The sequence below is a fragment of the Delphinus delphis genome, chromosome 13 (assembly GCF_949987515.2).
Source record: "Delphinus delphis chromosome 13, mDelDel1.2, whole genome shotgun sequence".
NCBI classification, from domain to species: Eukaryota; Metazoa; Chordata; class Mammalia; order Artiodactyla; family Delphinidae; genus Delphinus; species Delphinus delphis.
Window position 1 is genome coordinate 64,155,450 of NC_082695.1, and position 18,121 is coordinate 64,173,570.

Here is an 18,121-nt window from a genome sequence, read left to right on the forward strand (position 1 = left end):
GGGCCCTGCAGGCCACTCTGAGGGCTTGGACTTCTACTCCGAGCGACATGGGGAGTCACTGGAAGGTTCCGAGAAAAGGAGGAAGCCATCGGACACGTTTCAAAGGGTCCATCTGGCTAGACCGCTGGGGACAGAGGCTGGGGCCCTAATCAGGAAGCAGTTGTGATCATCCAGGTGAGAGGTGAGGCGGCTGGTGCCTGAGAGATAAGAGCAGGCAGGTGAGAAGTGACCAAGTCCTGATACAATTATGACCCGGCCACTGCTCTCCTGGGGGCTCCAAGGCCAGCAGCAAAGACCACACGTGCATCAAGTAACCACAACACAACATCTACCATCGACTCTACAGCAGTTTACGTAGAGTCCTGCTGCCCTGTCTGGCCTGCAGCGGTCCTGCTCCTCAGACCCTGGCCGTGGACAGCTACCTCCTCTGGGCTGTCACTTCTTGCAGCCGGAAATCCTGGTCATCCGTGTGGCCGGATGGGTGACATTCCACCTCCACCCAGGGTCTGTCAGCTGCACAGTTTCCTCCTCATGTTTGGGTCCTCCCCTGCACCCCAACAGGGGTTTCCCTGTGCCCTCATTACAGGCCTCACTGTGACCAGACTATCAGAGCCCAGGGAAGCTTTAAATCCATGGTACCCATTGAAATCACCTGGAGAAGTTGAACACTTACCGGCACCTGAGTCCCACCCCCAGCGACTGCTGTAATAGGTCTGAGGTATAGCCAAAGCTTCCAGGTGGTTCTAATGTGCAGCCAGGGTTGACAGCCACTACTCTAAGGGGACTGGTCTGGCTTCCCTGCCCCCATCCCTTACAGATGATTCATGCCCACAAGCCTCTTTCCTGCCCCACCCCACTCTCCAAGGCAAATCCCCAGGCTGGTGCATCCTCCACTGAGGTGAGGCCTCTCTGCAGGGCCTAATCAGCCCTGAGATGAGTGGAGAGCACTCACCTAAGTCACAGGGTAGGCCGGGACCCAGGCTGCCCCCCAGGCCTGGAGAGTGGAGCAGATACCCAGGACCATCGGCTTCCGCGGGCCCTGGGGCTGCTTCTAAGGCCAGAAAAGCCCTGCGGCTCAGATGCATTTAATCAAGGCTGTGCTGGCTCCCCTACCCTGCCCCTCCCCATTCTTCCTCCTTTAGGACTTGGAATGCATTTTTATTAGACTTTTCCTAGGTGAAAATGGTGACGGGCTGGGGGTGGGGAAACCGGATGGAGTGTGATTTACAATTGCCCTGAGTCCTCACACCTCCCAAGGGCAGCCACATTCGGCAGCCTGCTCAGAGCCACTGGCAGATGGGGAGCTCTGCCCAGGCTGCACTGACATCTGCCCCAGCCGGGAGCCACGTCTCTGCACAAGCACCCCAAAATCTCAAAACTGCCAAAGACCCTTTGGAAAACAGCAGGGGAAGTTGGATGCTGGGATCTGAAAGGTTCTGGCAAAGACTCCACTCAGAGAAATAGACCACGTTCCCCAAACCCCATACACATCAGATCAGGCTGCCCCTGTTATATTTTCTCTTTGCTCCAAGCAGCTCTTTTGACTCCCATCTGCCTCTAAGTTCCAGGTCCAGCCTTTCATCCCTGCTCTGCCCCAAACAAGAGAGGTCATCTTCCCTGGATATAGGGTTACGAGGCACCTCCTGCTCATTTTAGAGAGGGTGCCTTTCATCAGGTCAGTTTCTGGTGGACTTAGCTCCCCTGGGCCCCTCCTGTAAATGCTATAGCAGGATTTCCCAACCTCAGCACTACTGACATTTGGGGCTTCTTTGTTGGGGAGGGAAGTCTTGTGCATTGTGGGATGTGTAGCAGCATTCCTGGTCTCTACCCACTAAATGCCAGTAGCACCCACCCTCCCCACATCTGTGACAATAAAAATGTCTACAGACATCACCAAATACCCCCCTGGAGTGGAGAGGGGGGCAAAATCGCCCCGTTGAGAACCAGTGTGCTGTAGCAATTTGACTGGGAACCACTGGAGGGCAAGGACTATGCCGGCACTTCTGATAGCTCAGTCCAGTGGCCAGTACAGAAAACCAAACGGTGTGATCTTGGTCAGGACGCCTCTAACCTAACCTCTCCGGGCTTCAGTGTCATCCTCTGTACTGATAATAATGGCCAATACGTGCTCGGGGCTGGCACTGTGCTAAGGACTTTGCATGGATTTTTTCATTTCATTCTCACTTAACCCTCACAATGTTTTTCTGGAAAAGGTATTTTACAGGTGAGGAAGTTAAGGCCCAGAGTAGTCAGGTAACTTACTCAAGAGCAGACAGCAAGAAGGAAGACGGTTTGACTCCAGAGCCACAGTCTGTACCCCCTCCCTCAAAGAGGGCCTTGGGCCTGAGACCACTTCTGAAGTCCTCTGCAGTCCCACAAATGTGCCACTCTTGATGTTGTCGCTACAAAGATAACATCCACTGGGCATCCTGTATTCTTTTTTTTTTTTTTTTGCGGTACGCGGGCCTCTCACTGTTGTGGCCTCTCCCGTTGCGGAGCACAGGCTCCGGACGCGCAGGTTCAGCGGCCATGGCTCACGGGCCCAGTCGCTCCGCGGCATGTGGGATCCTCCCGGACCGGGGCACGAACCCGTGTCCCCTGCATCGGCAGGCGGACTCTCAACCACTGCGCCACCAGGGAAGCCCCATCCTGTATTCTTTAAATACGGGATGCCCCGCCACCCACAATACAGCTTGCTCATGTCAATCAATCCGCTCCTACTACAGTCTGTGCCAAGATCCAGCTGTCAATGAGTCATGGTGTTTACCTCTAGAGAGGAGGAAGATTTTAAAAGCCTGCTGGACATTTATTTACAACCATGGTAAGGGCTAAGAGAGGGCCTGACCCAGGCCAGAGGGTCAGGAAAGGGACAGCCTAGCTGCTCTCTGATGGGTGTGCAGGGGTTAAAGCCATGAAGGTGAGGGAGGCCAGCGCCCAGAGAGAGCAGGTGTGTATCTCCTGAGGTGGAAAAGAGCGCTGCTTGTCCTAGAAACCAAGGGAAGAGGGAGAGGGAGGAAGCAGATGACGTGGGCGGGACCTGTGGGCCCTGGCAAGAATTTCTACCTTTATCGGAGAAGCAGCAAGAAACCCTTAGGGGCTCTAAATAGGGAGAGGTGGGGTCAGATGAGCATACTCACCAGAGCAGCTACTGTGTGCTATGTGAAGACCAGGGTGGGGACGGGGTTGGCAAGAGAAAATGCAGAAGGATCTGTTGGGCTGCTGGGCGGGTCCAGCAGAGGGTGACAGGGGGCATGGAGGGACTGGCAAACTCCAGAGACACTGAACATGCAGGTCATAGGGACGCAGGTAGGGCTGAAGCAGGAGGCCTGGAGAACCATGGTGCTCTTTATAAGAGGGGGGGACCCAGAGTGTGGGGTCCAGGTCAGGAGCTCCGTGTGGGTGCCCTGCACTTGAGGGGTGCTATGCACGACAACAACGGACCGAACGACTGACTGATCTACCAACTGATTCATGGATAAATGATGCCCAAACCTCTTTCCTGGGATGAGGCTCAGTGTGAGGCCGCCACCGACTTAGGACTCACCCTGGTCAGAAACACAGCCAAACCGCAGAAAAGACACCTGCAGGCGGCCAAGCCCTGGGGAAAGAGCCCATACGATGAAAAGGTAAGTTATTATTACTATTACCTTATCAGATCTGACGAGAGCGCAGTCAAAGGTGGGCCCGCCCCGCAGCGTGTAGTGTGATACAAATGGACTCTCAGGGGGCAGTTGGCTGTTGCGTGATTCTTATTCACGCAGAAGCTAAATCACGGTGCTAATGTGAACCATGTGTGAAATACCCCTTTACATGCACTAGCAATGAAAGGTCTTCGCAGACCTATAGCCAAATGAATGTGCTTCTGAGTAATGGGAATCTGCACGTGGGCATTATTTTATTACCATGCACAAGCCAGCGTCATCAAACCTTTGATGTCACGTTATAGAAAGCACTCCAGCCACCCAGGGAGGTGAGGAGACACCAGCATGGAGCCCCTCATGGAGAAAGGGACACGGAACTGCTATTCAGGGCCTGAGGATTTTAAAACTGTACTTAACACCATTAGGTTGTTCCGAGAACCACAACACGTGAGGATAGGAATGGACCTCAGGCCCTCAGCTCACCTGTGCGATGCATGAGGGAAGGGACTTGTACAGAATCGCCCGGTTCATCAGTTGCAGATCTGGGACAGGAATCCACACCCTCTCACTGGCTCAGGCCATGGTGCTTCTTCCACTGCACTCAGGACGCCAGGAATCCTTTATAGAGATTCCCAATCTCTCAGGCCCTGGCGGGAGTCTTCATTAAAACCCCCAGAGGAAATGAGAGTAAAGACTATTTCTACCAGCCCAAGTTGGCAGACAAAGGACACTGCATCCTGGCAGATGTTTTGGTGACTATGGGATGCTAGGGGACTGGGGGAAAGTTGCTTGGAAGACAGGGAAATGGCATAGGAATCTGGGAACAAAGCCTTATTGGCTTATCTGTTTATAAATAATGTATATTCTGCCTACTTCTAGAAAAGATTTGGGGTGGTTTGCAATTTAAAACACATACATGCAATAAAATAGCTCAGACTGACATCAGATTGCAGAACTGTTTTTAATAGCAAAAAAAGTTGGAAATGACCCAGGTGTCCCTCTATAGGGGGCTGGTTTAAAAAAACTGTCCATGCATCCAGTGGAATACTACACAGCTATTTTTAAAAATGAGGAATTTGCTCTGCGTACTAATATGAAGAGATTTCAAGGACATATATTTAAGGAAATAAAAAAGCAAGGTGCAGAATATACAGTAGGCTATCTTTTGTATGGCAAAGTGGTTAAGAATATATATTCAAATTTCTCCATTCTAGCATAAAGAAAACACTGAAAGAATAAACCTAAAAGTTATATAAATGGTGGCCTATAGGGGCCAACGGGGGGAGAGTGAAATCTCAGTATATACCTTTGTATGTCATTTTGATTTTTGAACTGTATAAAATGCTTCACCTACTCAAAAATTCTAATTCAATTAAACACAGAGGAAAGGGGAAAAGGGGAAATGGGAAATAATTCTAGATGCAAGAGCCCAAAATTTCTCCCTTCTGCCCCCTCCAAAAATGGATGCTAAAAGTGCCGTGCCTGGAATCCCACGGTCACACGGACCCAGAAGTGGAGGGCGCGTCACAAGTGGAGGCCGGGCATGGAGTGAAAATGGGCAGCCTGCTGGGGCTGGCTGCAGGGGCCTGCCCTTCCTGACTCATCACCGGAGGCAGCAAGAAGCGAAGGGCTGGGACCTGCCCCAGGCCAGCATCGCTCAAGGCCTACCCACCTCTGGAGGGCTATGCCCCAGGTCTGCTCCCTGACTCAATCCCGACTCACGGCTACCACGGCTCCTGACATCAAGTGGTTCCGGAAGCAACCAAACTGCATTAAGTACCATGTTCACATTCTTAGGCTCTGCCTGCCAAGCCCACCCCACTCCGGGCCTTCCTCTCTGTATCCCCAGCACGGCCCTGGTTCCCCCAGCTCTGGGGGGCAGTGCCCTGTGCCCTCGCGTTCCTCAGCCACAGTACTTGTTGGAGAAGAATTCTGGAGAGGTGAGAGGGCAGCACCCTCAGCTAAGGACGGTGACTTCGGCCGTGTAAGCGAGCTCTTCCCCTCCCAGGCTCCTCTCTGATCCCCTCCCGGAGTAGGAGGTGGCAGCCAACCATCACATCCATTAAAATGTACTGCTACCAACCTGACATCCACTGAGGAGGTGGAATTAACTCTAGCCTATTAATAAAGTATATCCATATTATAGAAAACCATGTTATAAAAAACTAGAGTGATGCGTACGAGTAGTTTTTAAAAGATTATATTAAGTAAAAACACAAGCTGCAGAACATAATACAATACATCGCTTGATCCCATTTTTGTGTAATATTGATCTATTTTTCCAGATCCATGGTAACAGTATAAATACAGATAGTGATATGAATGTAACAGTTCCCTGAATTCTTGACAGTGATGATCTCTGGGGTGGGGGTGGGGGTGTCTCACAATTGCCTTCACTTTCTCCAACACGTGTATATTATTTTGTTTTCTTATACAAAGCAATTATTATTTTTGTAATCTGAACATAGATCTCTCTCATGCATTGCATACGTTGCTGGTCTGGTGGGTCTAGTCGGAGATTCAGTGGAAGAACTCCCCTCCCGACCCTGCACCATCCAGCAGATGGGAAACTGAAGCCCAGAGAGGTCAAGTGACTTTCTTGGCATCACACAGTGAGTTAACAGCAAAGCTGGGCGGAGAGCTCCTATCTCCTGACTCAGCCCTGCACTCTTTCCACTACACCTTGTAGCCTGAAAATAAAATCAGTGTGTATTTGTGGAGGGTTCTTTATGTGGTTGGTAGGGGAAAATAGGGGGAATATTGGCAAAAAACAAAACAAAACAAAAAAAAACTTGGCACTCCAGGAGTCACTACCTGGCTGCCAGGTCAATACCACCTCCATTGACTCATGAAATATTCCAGACAAGTATTCATTTAAAGATGAAACATTAACTGTAAATCAACACCTGGAGTGAGTGCTAAGTTACAAAGTGAATTAGAATAATTGGGTAAATCGATGGCCGGTCTCAGCCCCAATGGCCACCTGACTGTTACCCACCAGAGCTGGGAGAAGGTCTACCCTCTGACTCAGAAAAACAACAGAAGGTCAGGGTCAGGTGAGGCTCCTTTAAGGAGTATCTCTCTAACATAAAAATAATTGCCACTGCCTCCCCAAAAGCACCTGAAATGGCAGGATGCACATTAATCAATGAACAAGTGTTATTAAATCTTGTGTTGCACTGGGCTCGGAAGGCCTGGCTGACAGGCATAAAGATGGTGGCCTCTTCCATATGGTCACTGCTTTACAACTCGGAAAGGCTTTCACTCATCCCGCTGGAGCCTCTTGATGTCACGTGGCCAGCAGTTCTCAACCTTTGTTTTGTGTCTGAGGAAGCAGTTCCATGACTTGCTCAGGGTCCCACAGGGCAGTTTCCAAGGCAGAGCTGGACACCAGATCTGCCAGACTTGGTCCCGTGTGCTTCTCTCACACCCCGCCCTGCTGGGGGCACCAGCGTCCAGAAAAGTACACGAGCGGCCTCTGGGAAAGTGGAATGGCCAAAAAACACAATACAAAGCAGTCTAGAGTCGGGGCTACGTCTCTCCCCACTGGACCACCAGTGGACACCTTTTGCCACTCTGAGATTTTTGTCTTTTGAGGACAGTTTGCATGTGTGGGTTTGCATATGAAATACACACGAACACATTTTTTAAATGCTTGACTAACTCTTTATACTTCTTGAAGTGTTTCTGCATACACTGCCCATTAAACTCTCTTTCTGTAGGTAAACGATGTCAGCAGGACAGGTAATCTAATTATTTCCAGTTAACAGATAAGGAAACCAAGGCTCGGGGCAACTTGTCCCATGTCTTATTACTTCTCAGTGGCAGAGGGGGAAGCCAAGGGCTCTCTCTGGATCATTTCATTTCATGCTCCCAATTCATTCATTTCATTTCATCCTGGGAGAGAGGCGTGGTTGCCCCATCTTACACCTGTGGACACAGAGGCCCAGGGAGACTAGGCCACCTGCCCCAAGTGGCAGAGCCAGAACCCAGCACCCCGGGCCCACAGCTGGGTGTGAGGTGTGCAATTGCAGGGAAGGTCCACAGTGGGGCAGGCGTTGAGTAGGTCCTTCCCCAAATACCAATACTAACAATAGCTTTCTGAGCTTTCAAATGTGCCAGGAGTGGGCTGAGCTCTGTCCACACAGGACTCTTGAGGACAAGGCATGTGGCCCAGTTGTCTCTGAATCCTTGAGTGGCACAGAGCTGAGCCCCCTTGTTGACCTGAAGCACCCACCACAACCCTGTCCTTTTCTAGGACCTTTTCTTCCATTTCTGCTGTGCAAATTAAAGGACAGTGTGGGCTCTTACCTAACAAGTGCCTTTTTTAAAAATATATTTATTTATTTTTGGCTGCGTTGGGTCTTCGTTGCTGCACACGGGCTTTCTCTAGTTGTGGTGAGCGGGAGCTACTCTCCATTGCAGTGCACGGGCTTCTCATTGCAGTGGCTTCTCTTGTTGCGGATCACAGGCTCTAGGCGCGCACGCTTCAGTAGTTGTGGTCTGCGGGCTGCAGAGCGCAGGCTCAATAGTTTTAGAGCACGGGCTTAGCTGCTCCGTGGCATGTGGGATCTTCCCGGACCAGGGCTCGAACCCGTGTCCCCTGCATTGGCAGGCAGATTCTTAACCACTGAGCCACCAGGGAAGCCCCACTAACAAATGCCTTTGATGGCCATTCATGCCAAATAACGCCATGCACACCCCCTGGGAGGAGTGAGAGCCCCCCATCCAGCTCTCCACACCCAAGAAACTGAACTGGCTCCCAAGGCTGCCTCAAATCCCTTCACCTTTACTGGAGCAACTGCGGCCCACCTTTTGCAAGATTTCCACTCAGGCCATCTTCTCTCTCTGCCCTAGCAATGATTTGCTGATGATAATAAACATTTCCACATGAAGGTTTGGGTGTCTCTGAGTCATAATTTATTGCTTTGTTTCTGTGGTTGATACTTTTTTTTTTCTTTTTGCTTAGAAGACAGGGCAGGAGTGAATGAGCCTGGACGGGATGAGTAATCCCAGCTTCTCTAAACTCTGGTGGGAAGACGGAAACGAGGGGTGGAGCCAGAGAGGAGAGGATGGGAGTGGCTGGCAGGGCCGGGCAGGGGGAGCACGACCCCAGTTCCGGACAGGGAAGACTTGGGTCCCCAAGTCAGATAATACTGTAATCCAAACAGGGTTTATGTGCTCAGCTGCAGCCTGTGGGCGTGTGGAAGCGGGAGACAGGGAAGTATTCTAGCTGAGTGATCCATAACCAACAAAGGGATGGTCTGTCCAAATCTTCCCCAGGCTTCAAGGCCCAGGTCAAGTGCCACCTCCTCCAGGTGGCCTTCAAGGATCACTCCAGCCAAGAGCAATTCCCTTTTCCTCTGAATCTGAACCTTTTGTTTATCACTAGGGTTAGATGGCTTTGCCCCGTCACTGTTTATTTGTACTGCTTCTCCAGTTCCGTCGTGAGCTCCCAAAGGGCAAAGAACTTGTTTTTACCTCCTCTGTACCTTTTAAGTTTGTGACACCCAGGATAGTCTATCCCTTGGGTGATGTTAGACCACACCTATACACAGAGCCAGGAGTCTCCAAGCAAACATTTGTGGACCGAGTTTCAGAAAATGGCACTAAATAATAATCACACAATTTAACCTTTGGTCTTGGGCTTTATACTGCACGAAACCCTTTCATAATCTTGGAAGGTAAGTGGCAGGTGATATGAAGGTCATTTTACACGTAGGAAAACTGAGACTTAGAAAGTTTGAGTGATTGACCAATGACAAGTTAGTAAATAGAAACAGCTCTGGAACCCAGGTTTCTGACCTTCCTGATTATCCTTAGGGGAGCTGAAAGTTTCTGTCTCCTCTGAAGCACATGACAAATTATTTGGGGGAACATGGCACTGCTATGCACCACCACTCCCCCCCTCTGCGAGATGCACAGTACATGTTAACATCCATTCACAGTATAGCCGAGGTTCTGAAGAAACCTGTTTGGCTTAGTTCAATGCAACCTTCTCCAAACTTACCTCACCTGGAACCCTTTTGCATGGGACACCTACAGTATCCTGAACTGGGGAAATGTTCTACTGTCTCACTGCTACTTTCCTAAAGGGTAAAGCATGTTCCCAGGAGAAGCTGTATATTATGGATGAAGAAAGGCTTAAGCTAGATGAAGAAAGCTCTAATTGTGAAATTTCAGGGCTCAGCCAACCAGTAAGGACATTTATTATTATTTTACTTTTTATTATTGAACGTTTCAAATACACACAAAACAGAAGAGAATAATAAGTCCCCACATACCCATCACCAATTACCAAACCAGCTTCAACAATATTCAGCAATCTGTTCTTGCTTCATCTTTTTTTATCTAAAATATTTTAGAGAAAATCCCAGACATCATCTGTAAATACTTCAGTATGTAACATTGCTACAGTATTACACACCCTAAAAAAATTAACAGTAATTCCTGGGTATAACAGGGGCAAGACGGGAATAAAGACGCAGACCTACTAGAGAATGGACTTGAGGATATGGGAAGGGGGAAGGGGAAGCTGGGACAAAGTGAGAGAGTGGCATGGACATATATACACTACCAGACGTAAAACAGATAGCTAGTGGGAAGCAGCCGCATAGCACAGGGAGATCAGCTCGGTGCTTTGTGACCACCTAGGGGGTGGGATAGGGAGGGTGGGAGGGAGACGCAAGAGGGAAGAGATATGGGGACATATGTATATGTATAACTGATTCACTTTGTTATACAGCAGAAACTAACACACCATTGTAAAGCAACTATACTCCAATAAAGATGTTAAAAAGATTTTAAAAATATAAAAATAAAAAAATAATAATAGTAATAATTCCCAGGTATCTAACGCACAGCCTGTCCCTAACCTCCTTGATTCTCTCAAATAGAGTCAAAGTAGACTTGAGTCATGAGTCAAACTGGACCCACAGAGGCCATTCGGTTGGTATATCTCTTAAGACTCTAAATCTGTAACAATTCCCTCACATCTCGCCATTATTTCCCCTGGACCTCCTGTTGGGAAGACAGGGCATTTGTCCTGAGGAGCCCTCTCGTTTTGGATCTGGTGGCGGCCTCTCTGTGCTGGGCTTTCCCACGTTCCTCCAGCTTCTGCACAAGGTGGTCGTTAGATTTACAGGCAGGAGCAGTTTTTTTGTTTTGTTTTTTTTGTTTGTTTTTTGTTTGTTTGTTTGCGGTATGCGGGCCTCTCACTGTTGTGGACTCTCCCGTTGCGGAGCACGGGCTCCGGACGCGCAGGCTCAGCGGCCATGGCTCACGGGCCCAGCCGCTCCGCGGCATGTGGGATCTTCCCGGACCGGGGCACGAACCTGTGTCCCCTGCATCGGCAGGTGGACTCTCAACCACTGCGCCACCAGGGAAGCCCTAGGCAGGAGCAGTTTTATGTTCAGCTTTATGGTGGGAAAGTGTCCTGGGTGGTGCTGTGTCCTTCCCGTCACATCACATCTGGTGGTCCACTTTTAGCAAAGCCAATATTGATCCATGGCTTTGGATGCTGGGGGGATATATCTTTTTGAGCAACTAGGTCTTCCCAGTATCTCCAAAGTCGTATCACATTCTCGAATTTGGTTCTAGATACATCTCTAGCCTGGGATTTCATGGAGGACGCTCTACTACCATCAGCTCCAAAATTCTATCAGCCTATCCCTTCCTAGGCTATCTCTGGGTGACCTTTTACCTTTTTTTTTTTTTTAAATAAAGAAAAGACACTTTTAAATGACCAGACAAGCCGGGGACCCTGTCTTCCCTTCTGGCCAGGTGCTACCAGCAACTCCATGGGCTTAGCGGGAGTCCCAAGGTCTCCACAGCCCATGGATTCCTCCACCCATCTCTTAGGAGGTGAGTCAGAATCTCAAGGAGAACAAGAACACATAGCTGAACATGATAAATATGCATCCAAAATTTTTAAAAACCAAATTACACAAATCATGCTTATTCTGAGAGGTTCGTTTTGCCAGGGGTCCCTAGTGCTCCAATCAGCATAATTAAATAGCAGGGTCTCTCTAGAATTGATTGTGGTTTTCACATTTTTTATCATCCAAGGACCATTTCAGCGAGATGATTTTAAGCTAATAAGAACCCCCAAATTAGAAACTAATTAAGGAGATGGAAAATACAAACGTATTTGTTTTTAGTCGGGCACTATTTTTATCAGAGGAATCATGAAAAATTAAAATTGTCAAGTACCAACATGAAGGTTGTCGGTCAAGGGCAATGTGGCTTTCCGCCCCTCCCTGCTGCAAAATTTTAAGGTGATATGTCAGAAGCTGTTCCCTGTGGGCCCCCAGGAAGCAATAAAGAGACTAATTTTGAAGAGCAGAATTACACACTGCTAGACTTGACGAGGAAAAGGGGGTTGCCATAATACTCTCAGCTCTTTGGTGATTAAGAGTCATAGCACCTCTTGCTTTTTGAACGCATGTGTGCCTGGCAACAGCATTAAATCATTGCAGGGCACTTTCTCATGCTCATTTAACAGATGAGAACGTTAAGGCCCGGGGAAGTTGAGAGATGTGTACAGGGTCACAAAGCAAACTTAGAAAGAATCTAGACTATATCGCTACCTAAATATGCTTGATTTTATGACACTCCCTCCTCATCGTCCCCCACATGCGCCATAGATTACCTTTTAAAATAGATGCTAAGTCACAATGACACTGCTTTGGAGGACTCTTAGGATTCGTGACAGCCTTGAGAGCTCAGGGCCCAGGAGAGGAACAGGAAGCAGAAGCCAGCTGCCCCCGGGGGGAGGAACAACACAGGGACCCACAGACGGTTGCGGTGAGCATCCAAGGACTACTGACGCAACCTCACACAATTAGATGTTGACTCAACCTTGAAAATGTCATTTCAGTCCCCAGGGCTGGAGAATTCCCATCCGTCTATAGACTTGGCACTGATTCCAGCATGGCTGACACCCGGTTACTCTTGGCATCACCGACCTGTACCTCCTTACCCTGCTCCCTCCACCCCAGCCCTAAGGACAGGGGATCTACCTGCAGACACTCTATTCAAACCTTCTTTCCCATCGCAGAATTCTCACCAAATCCAAGCCAGGCAGGTGAAGAGAACCCTTCCTTAGCTCCAGGCCTCTCTCCCCTCAGGCCCAGAAAAGATGGATTGGGAACATTCTTGATAACCTTGATAATCTAGGGCAGATTCCAAACTCAGGGGGATGAGTTAGAGACCCCACACAACAGGCTGAAGAAAACTAAGGATGTCAGGGAAACCTGCCACTGACACACAGGAGACAAAGGATTATTAGTTGAGAGGTGCTCGCCCGGCAGGGAGGAACCCCCAGGGGAGCACTGAGTGGGGCCCACGGATGGGAGGACAGTGCATGATGATGGCCCAACCTGCCACGTGATGCCAAGTGGAAGGGCACGTTTAGAATCAACCCAGCTCCCAACCAAGAAACCACGCCAGGTAGGGAATTAAGAGTCTTAATAACATTTTATAATTGTATGCAGGTCTTTCACATACACTATCTCATTTGAGTCTCAGAAAAACGCCAAAGGCAGAAATTATTTAACCCATTCCTCAGGTGGGGCTGGGCTTAGGGGAACTGGATTTTGTGGAGTGCCAACCTTATGCCAGTGACATGTGTCAGGACACATACGTAGCAATTACTATTTTCTGCTGCTGTTGGGAGCCCGTGACTGGGGCAGATGTCATTCACAGAGTAATAAAAAGTACCCTCTCCCAAGCCCAGAAGGAGCAGCCATGTCTATGACAGCAGGCTCCCTGGCCCTCACAGGGAGTAATCTGTACTTTTATGGCTGGTAAAGAAAGGAGGCAGGTAAGGTAGGGATGGGCCTTTGTTTCAAAGGCTGAGGCTGGGAGACAGGAGAGAAAGGGGATGAAGGACAAGCAGTTTTTCGAGTAGGGTGCCTGGGTCGGGTCCCAAGACACTTGGGATGGCTTAGGTGATGGGTCCTCGGGTGGCCGGCACCCCCTCGGCCCACTGAAACACAGTGCCACGGTGGCGTCCATCCTCTAGAGATGAAAGCCCGGGGGCCCCCGCCTTCTCTACGGCAGAGCCGACACAGGGGCACAAGCTGCCTGCAGGACCTGTCTCCTCCAGGTGACCACACGGCTCTGGATAAGGAGGGCCACAGGCAGCCCTCCTGGGCCAAGGTCCAGGCTCACCCCCTGCCCATCTGTCCTGCCCCACAAAGCCCCACAGTCCTCATGCAACAGAAGGGTAGAAACAGAACTACAGAAATTCCTGCTAGGACACTTTTGCCACACTTAGCCCATAGGGAACTCAACCCGGTTTTCATTTAGTTTAGGAAAATAAAAAGCATTATTTCTTGACGTGGAATGTCACAGAGTAATGATTATTTCATTTAGTCCTCAAAGTTACCCAGCAAAACAGACATTCTTAGTGCCACTTTCAATGCAGCTTCTGAAGCTCAGAGAGCTTTGGGAACTGCCTGGGGTCAGCCCGGGACCAGTAAGTGGTGGCATCTGAGGCCAGCTGGGAAGACCTGCAGCCAGGGCTGGTTCTAGAGAACATATGTTACCATCCAGAACAAGCGATTCAAGACATCTCTGATTCTTCAAGCCAGTTTCCCCAGGAATTCATTTCAGATGTGTCATGAGAAGAGGACAGAATAGTAAGTCCTGTTGTCTAGCTCAGGATACACCTGGCCTCTGGGTGCCCCTGGGCAAAGATGCTCTAAATTCTAGACCTAAGCTGTCCAATAGAGTGGCCACTAGCCACAGGTGCTGCTGAGCACTTGCAACGTGGCTGGTCCAAACGGAGATAAACTGTTAAGTATCAAACGCACTCTGGACCTCAAAGACTTTGTACGAAAAGAAGAATATAAACTATCTGATTAATAATCTTTATATTCACTCCATGTTGCAATGATAATACTTTGGACATGTTGAGTTAAATGAAACATTATTACAATTAATTTCACTTGCTTCAAACTGAAAATCCCACGAGACTGGCTCATGCTCAGTCTCTCTGGGCAGCCCTGCTCCAGGTCCCAAGTCTTGCCTCGGTTTCTGTACCCGACTCATCCTGCCCCACACTCCCTAGAGCAGCGCTGGAAGCCCAGGAAGCAAGACTCTCCAAGCATTCCGAGAATGTCCTCTCTTCTCAACATGTCTGTAAATTCCTGGACCCACCCCTCCCTCCCTCCATCCTACGCAGTGCCCAGAAAGCTTCCCCAGGCGCAGCAACTGCCGCAGCACTCACAGGCAATCAGCATTTCTGAGTGTTCGGATCCACCTTAAACTACATTTTCCACGGCCAGAGGAATGCCGAGAACCAGGTTTTCAAAGCCCAGGCCTCAAACCCTGGTCACAATCAGAAGCCCTGGGAATTGGGATGCGTTTCTCCCAGCCTTCTTTGCTCCCTCCCCTCTCAGACCATAAGCTCCTCCAAGAGCAGAACAATGGAAGAAAACTAAATGATTGATCACTTACTATGGTGCCAGCTGCTGTGCTAAATGTTTTTCATGTTTCATTTTATTTAATTCTCCCAACCAGCCTGTGAGTGAGAAAGTCTTGTCCCCATTTTGAAGACAGGAGCCTGAGGCTCCCAGAATCCCAGATCTGTCTCCACTCCCATGTTTTTTCCTCTGCCCCACGTTCCCTCCCCTGGGAGCAGACATACCTCATACATCTTTGTATGTCTGGCACGTTTGCACGTAGTACAAAATAGGTACTCGGTAAATATTGGGAAACTAGGTTAAGAAACTTCTAGATTCAACCCTTTGTTCTTTCTTGACTTAATCAGAAAGTATTTTGCCCCTTACCTTCCTTAGGCTAAGTCCTCACCCACCCACCTGTAGGGCTGGGCCTCTTCTCCCTCCTCCTGCCCCCACATCATCTCCCATCACGAGGGCCCACAGGGTCAGCCCTGCCCAGGTCCCCAGTCAAGCCTAAAATGCACAGACTGCCTGCTCCACTGAGAGGTGGGGGTCTGAGAATAGCCCAGAGCTGGTACACTAGGGTCTAGGGTGCCCTGGGACACAGCTAGCCCCAGGAGACTGTGAAGATACCAGCTCCCTCCAGGCCTAGCCAGACCCCTAACTATCCTCACCAGGGTCCCCAAAGCTCGATTCCCCTGCCATTTGTTCATTTAGACAGGAGCCAAGTCCTGGGCCCACCTGGTACCTGTGGCTGAGACATTTCCTAGAGCTGGGCTCAGCTTTCTGGATTCCTTCTTCATCTTATTCTTTCTTCCTGACTTAGAACAAGGCCACCCAGAAGTCCTAATGCTCTGCCCCTCCCCACTCCTTGGCTTGGCTTTGTGGACCCTGACACTGGCCTGCACTGGAATGGAATTTGCCACACCCTCTTGGGCCTCCTGCCCCAGGTCATTGGCCCTCTCCCCCTGCCCTGGTCAGTTTCCCAAGGCCCCAAGCTATTTTTGCTCCCGCCCCAGCCTGCCGTTTTCCTCATGGCGGAAATCGCCAGAGTGGTACCCAGGATGACACACACAGTGACGACCAGATGGCCAATGGAACAGGCCCTCCACTACGTCAGAGCTCATCTTCGGGGTCTCCAGTCCCACTGGACCCGGGTCCTTCCAGCCTCAGGGTCCTGCCCTCTAGGCTCTGGGGACCCTTCTCAATGCTTTCTGCCTTGGCTGACCTCCTCAGATTACCTGCTAGACCCAGGGTGTCTGCCAGCCCCCGCCTGTGCTCTCCAGACCGCCACCCATGACCTCCCCAAGTCAGCCTTGGTCATCTGTTACTTGCCCTGGCATCCTTGGAGGGACAAAGGCAGCCACAAAGTCCCTATTTCCTTTTTTACAAGAAATACCAACCCATCACCTCACCCGTCATTCAGGAAATCTGACCCAACCCAGAAGCTTTCTCAGCTAATAAGGCCTCCAGGTCTATCCCTTAGGTATCGCTGATCCATGAAAGAGCTCCTGCACCCCCCGCTGCCTTTGTTTCCCCACTGGCATCCATGCCCTGCTTCCCAAGGGAGCTGATGGGAAATAATGACTTCTTGATTTGTTACTCTAAGGTCTTCAAACAAGAGGGGCTCCATCCATATGGCATCAGGCCTTCCTACAAGGTATAGTAAGTGAACCCACCTGATGCTAAACCTGCTGGTGCCTAGCTCCAGCAAGAGCTTGGGGCAGGAACTAATAACTATAAACATCCATCTATTATCTTACCAGGCCTTACTCTGCTTTGTCTGCATGGCTATCCTCCCAAGAGTTGACATTTTATGTCTACTGCAGGCTGATAGATTCTCCTACCTGCCACATCATTCAGAAAGGACTGATGAACCTCAGGTTCATTACCTGTCATCACACCGTGGACATGTCACTTGGGGCCGAAGTATCAATTCTTCGTGAGTCTCCCCGGTGATACAGTCTCCCGACTTGGAGGCTCCAGGTCCCACGAGCTGCAGGCTGCGCTCACTCCTCAGGCCCTGGTGGCCTTCATGCCATCCCTTACTGCTCTCCTGGCTGGCCTACTCCTCATGGGTAGTGAGGCCTTCTGAGTTCCCAGCTGCTTCAGAGGAGACCTGTAGGAAGAACAAAGGTCCCTGTGACCTACCAGGGCCAGAGACACATGTCCAAGTTTTAGCTGTTCTAGAACTTTCCAGCCATCTTTTTTCTCTCTATTATTAGATCTTGTAACTCCAGGTGACTATACAGAGTCTACCTCAGCTAGGGACTTCACTGCCAATGTGCCACCCACCAACCCTACCCCCCAAGCCTCAGCTTGCATGTGCCAAACACACACACCCCTTCCTTCTTATCTCCTTACCTTGGCATATGTCGTTTCATCTGCCTGAAAGACCCACCTTCAGTCACTCATCCTACCCACCATTCAGAGTTTAGCTCATACCCACCAACAGAACCTCACTGCCCCAGGAAAGAGGAAGGACCTGGGTGTCCTCCCTCCACCAATGAGACCCACAAGGAACAAGGCCATGTCTACCAGGGACACGCCTCCACTCTTACAGCCCAGGCCCTGGGACAAGGCTTCCGGTGTGCTGTGGTGTGGGGGCTCTAGGAAGGCCACCCACCTGTGGCCTCCTTTCACAGCCCTTCGCTCAGAGAAACAAGGGTACAGATGCAAACCTCGCTGGGTGAGGGACACAGACACTGCTCTGCTGAGTGACCATATTTCAGAGCCAAGACCACAGCTCACACTCGGGGGTGGCAGGGGGCACGTAGGAAGGGGCCCCAACGAGAAGAAGCCGCGGCTCAGCACGCAGATCTCCTGGGTTCTGGAGACCGGGGCCCCGTTGGCCGTAGCCCTGCATCTCTGACCAGGCATGGCCTCCAGCTCCCGGGGCCACTGCCCAGACAGCTGAGACCCTGAGCTCCACCCCAACCTCGGGGTCCTCTGGGCCTCAGTGGGCCCACGGCTGAGAAGGGGCTGTGGCAGGTGGAGAGTGTCCACCAGGGCATCCAGTGCTGCAGGAAAGGGGGAGCACCATGGACAGGGATGAGGGTAGCAAAGGGAGGC

The 18,121-nt window shown here is 50.3% G+C and overlaps 1 protein-coding gene across 2 annotated transcripts in view; it reads right to left on the bottom strand.

The window, feature by feature from the left end:
• ZBTB7C (zinc finger and BTB domain containing 7C) overlaps positions 1–16,967 on the bottom strand; it is a 292,860-nt gene extending 275,893 nt beyond the window's left edge. For both annotated transcript variants that reach the window (XR_009521753.1, XM_060029012.1), the window contains exon 1: positions 16,942–16,967. The gene's annotated coding sequence lies outside the window, so the exon portion shown is untranslated. The remainder of the gene's footprint in view (positions 1–16,941) is intronic.
• Between the last annotated feature and the right edge of the window lie 1,154 nt (positions 16,968–18,121).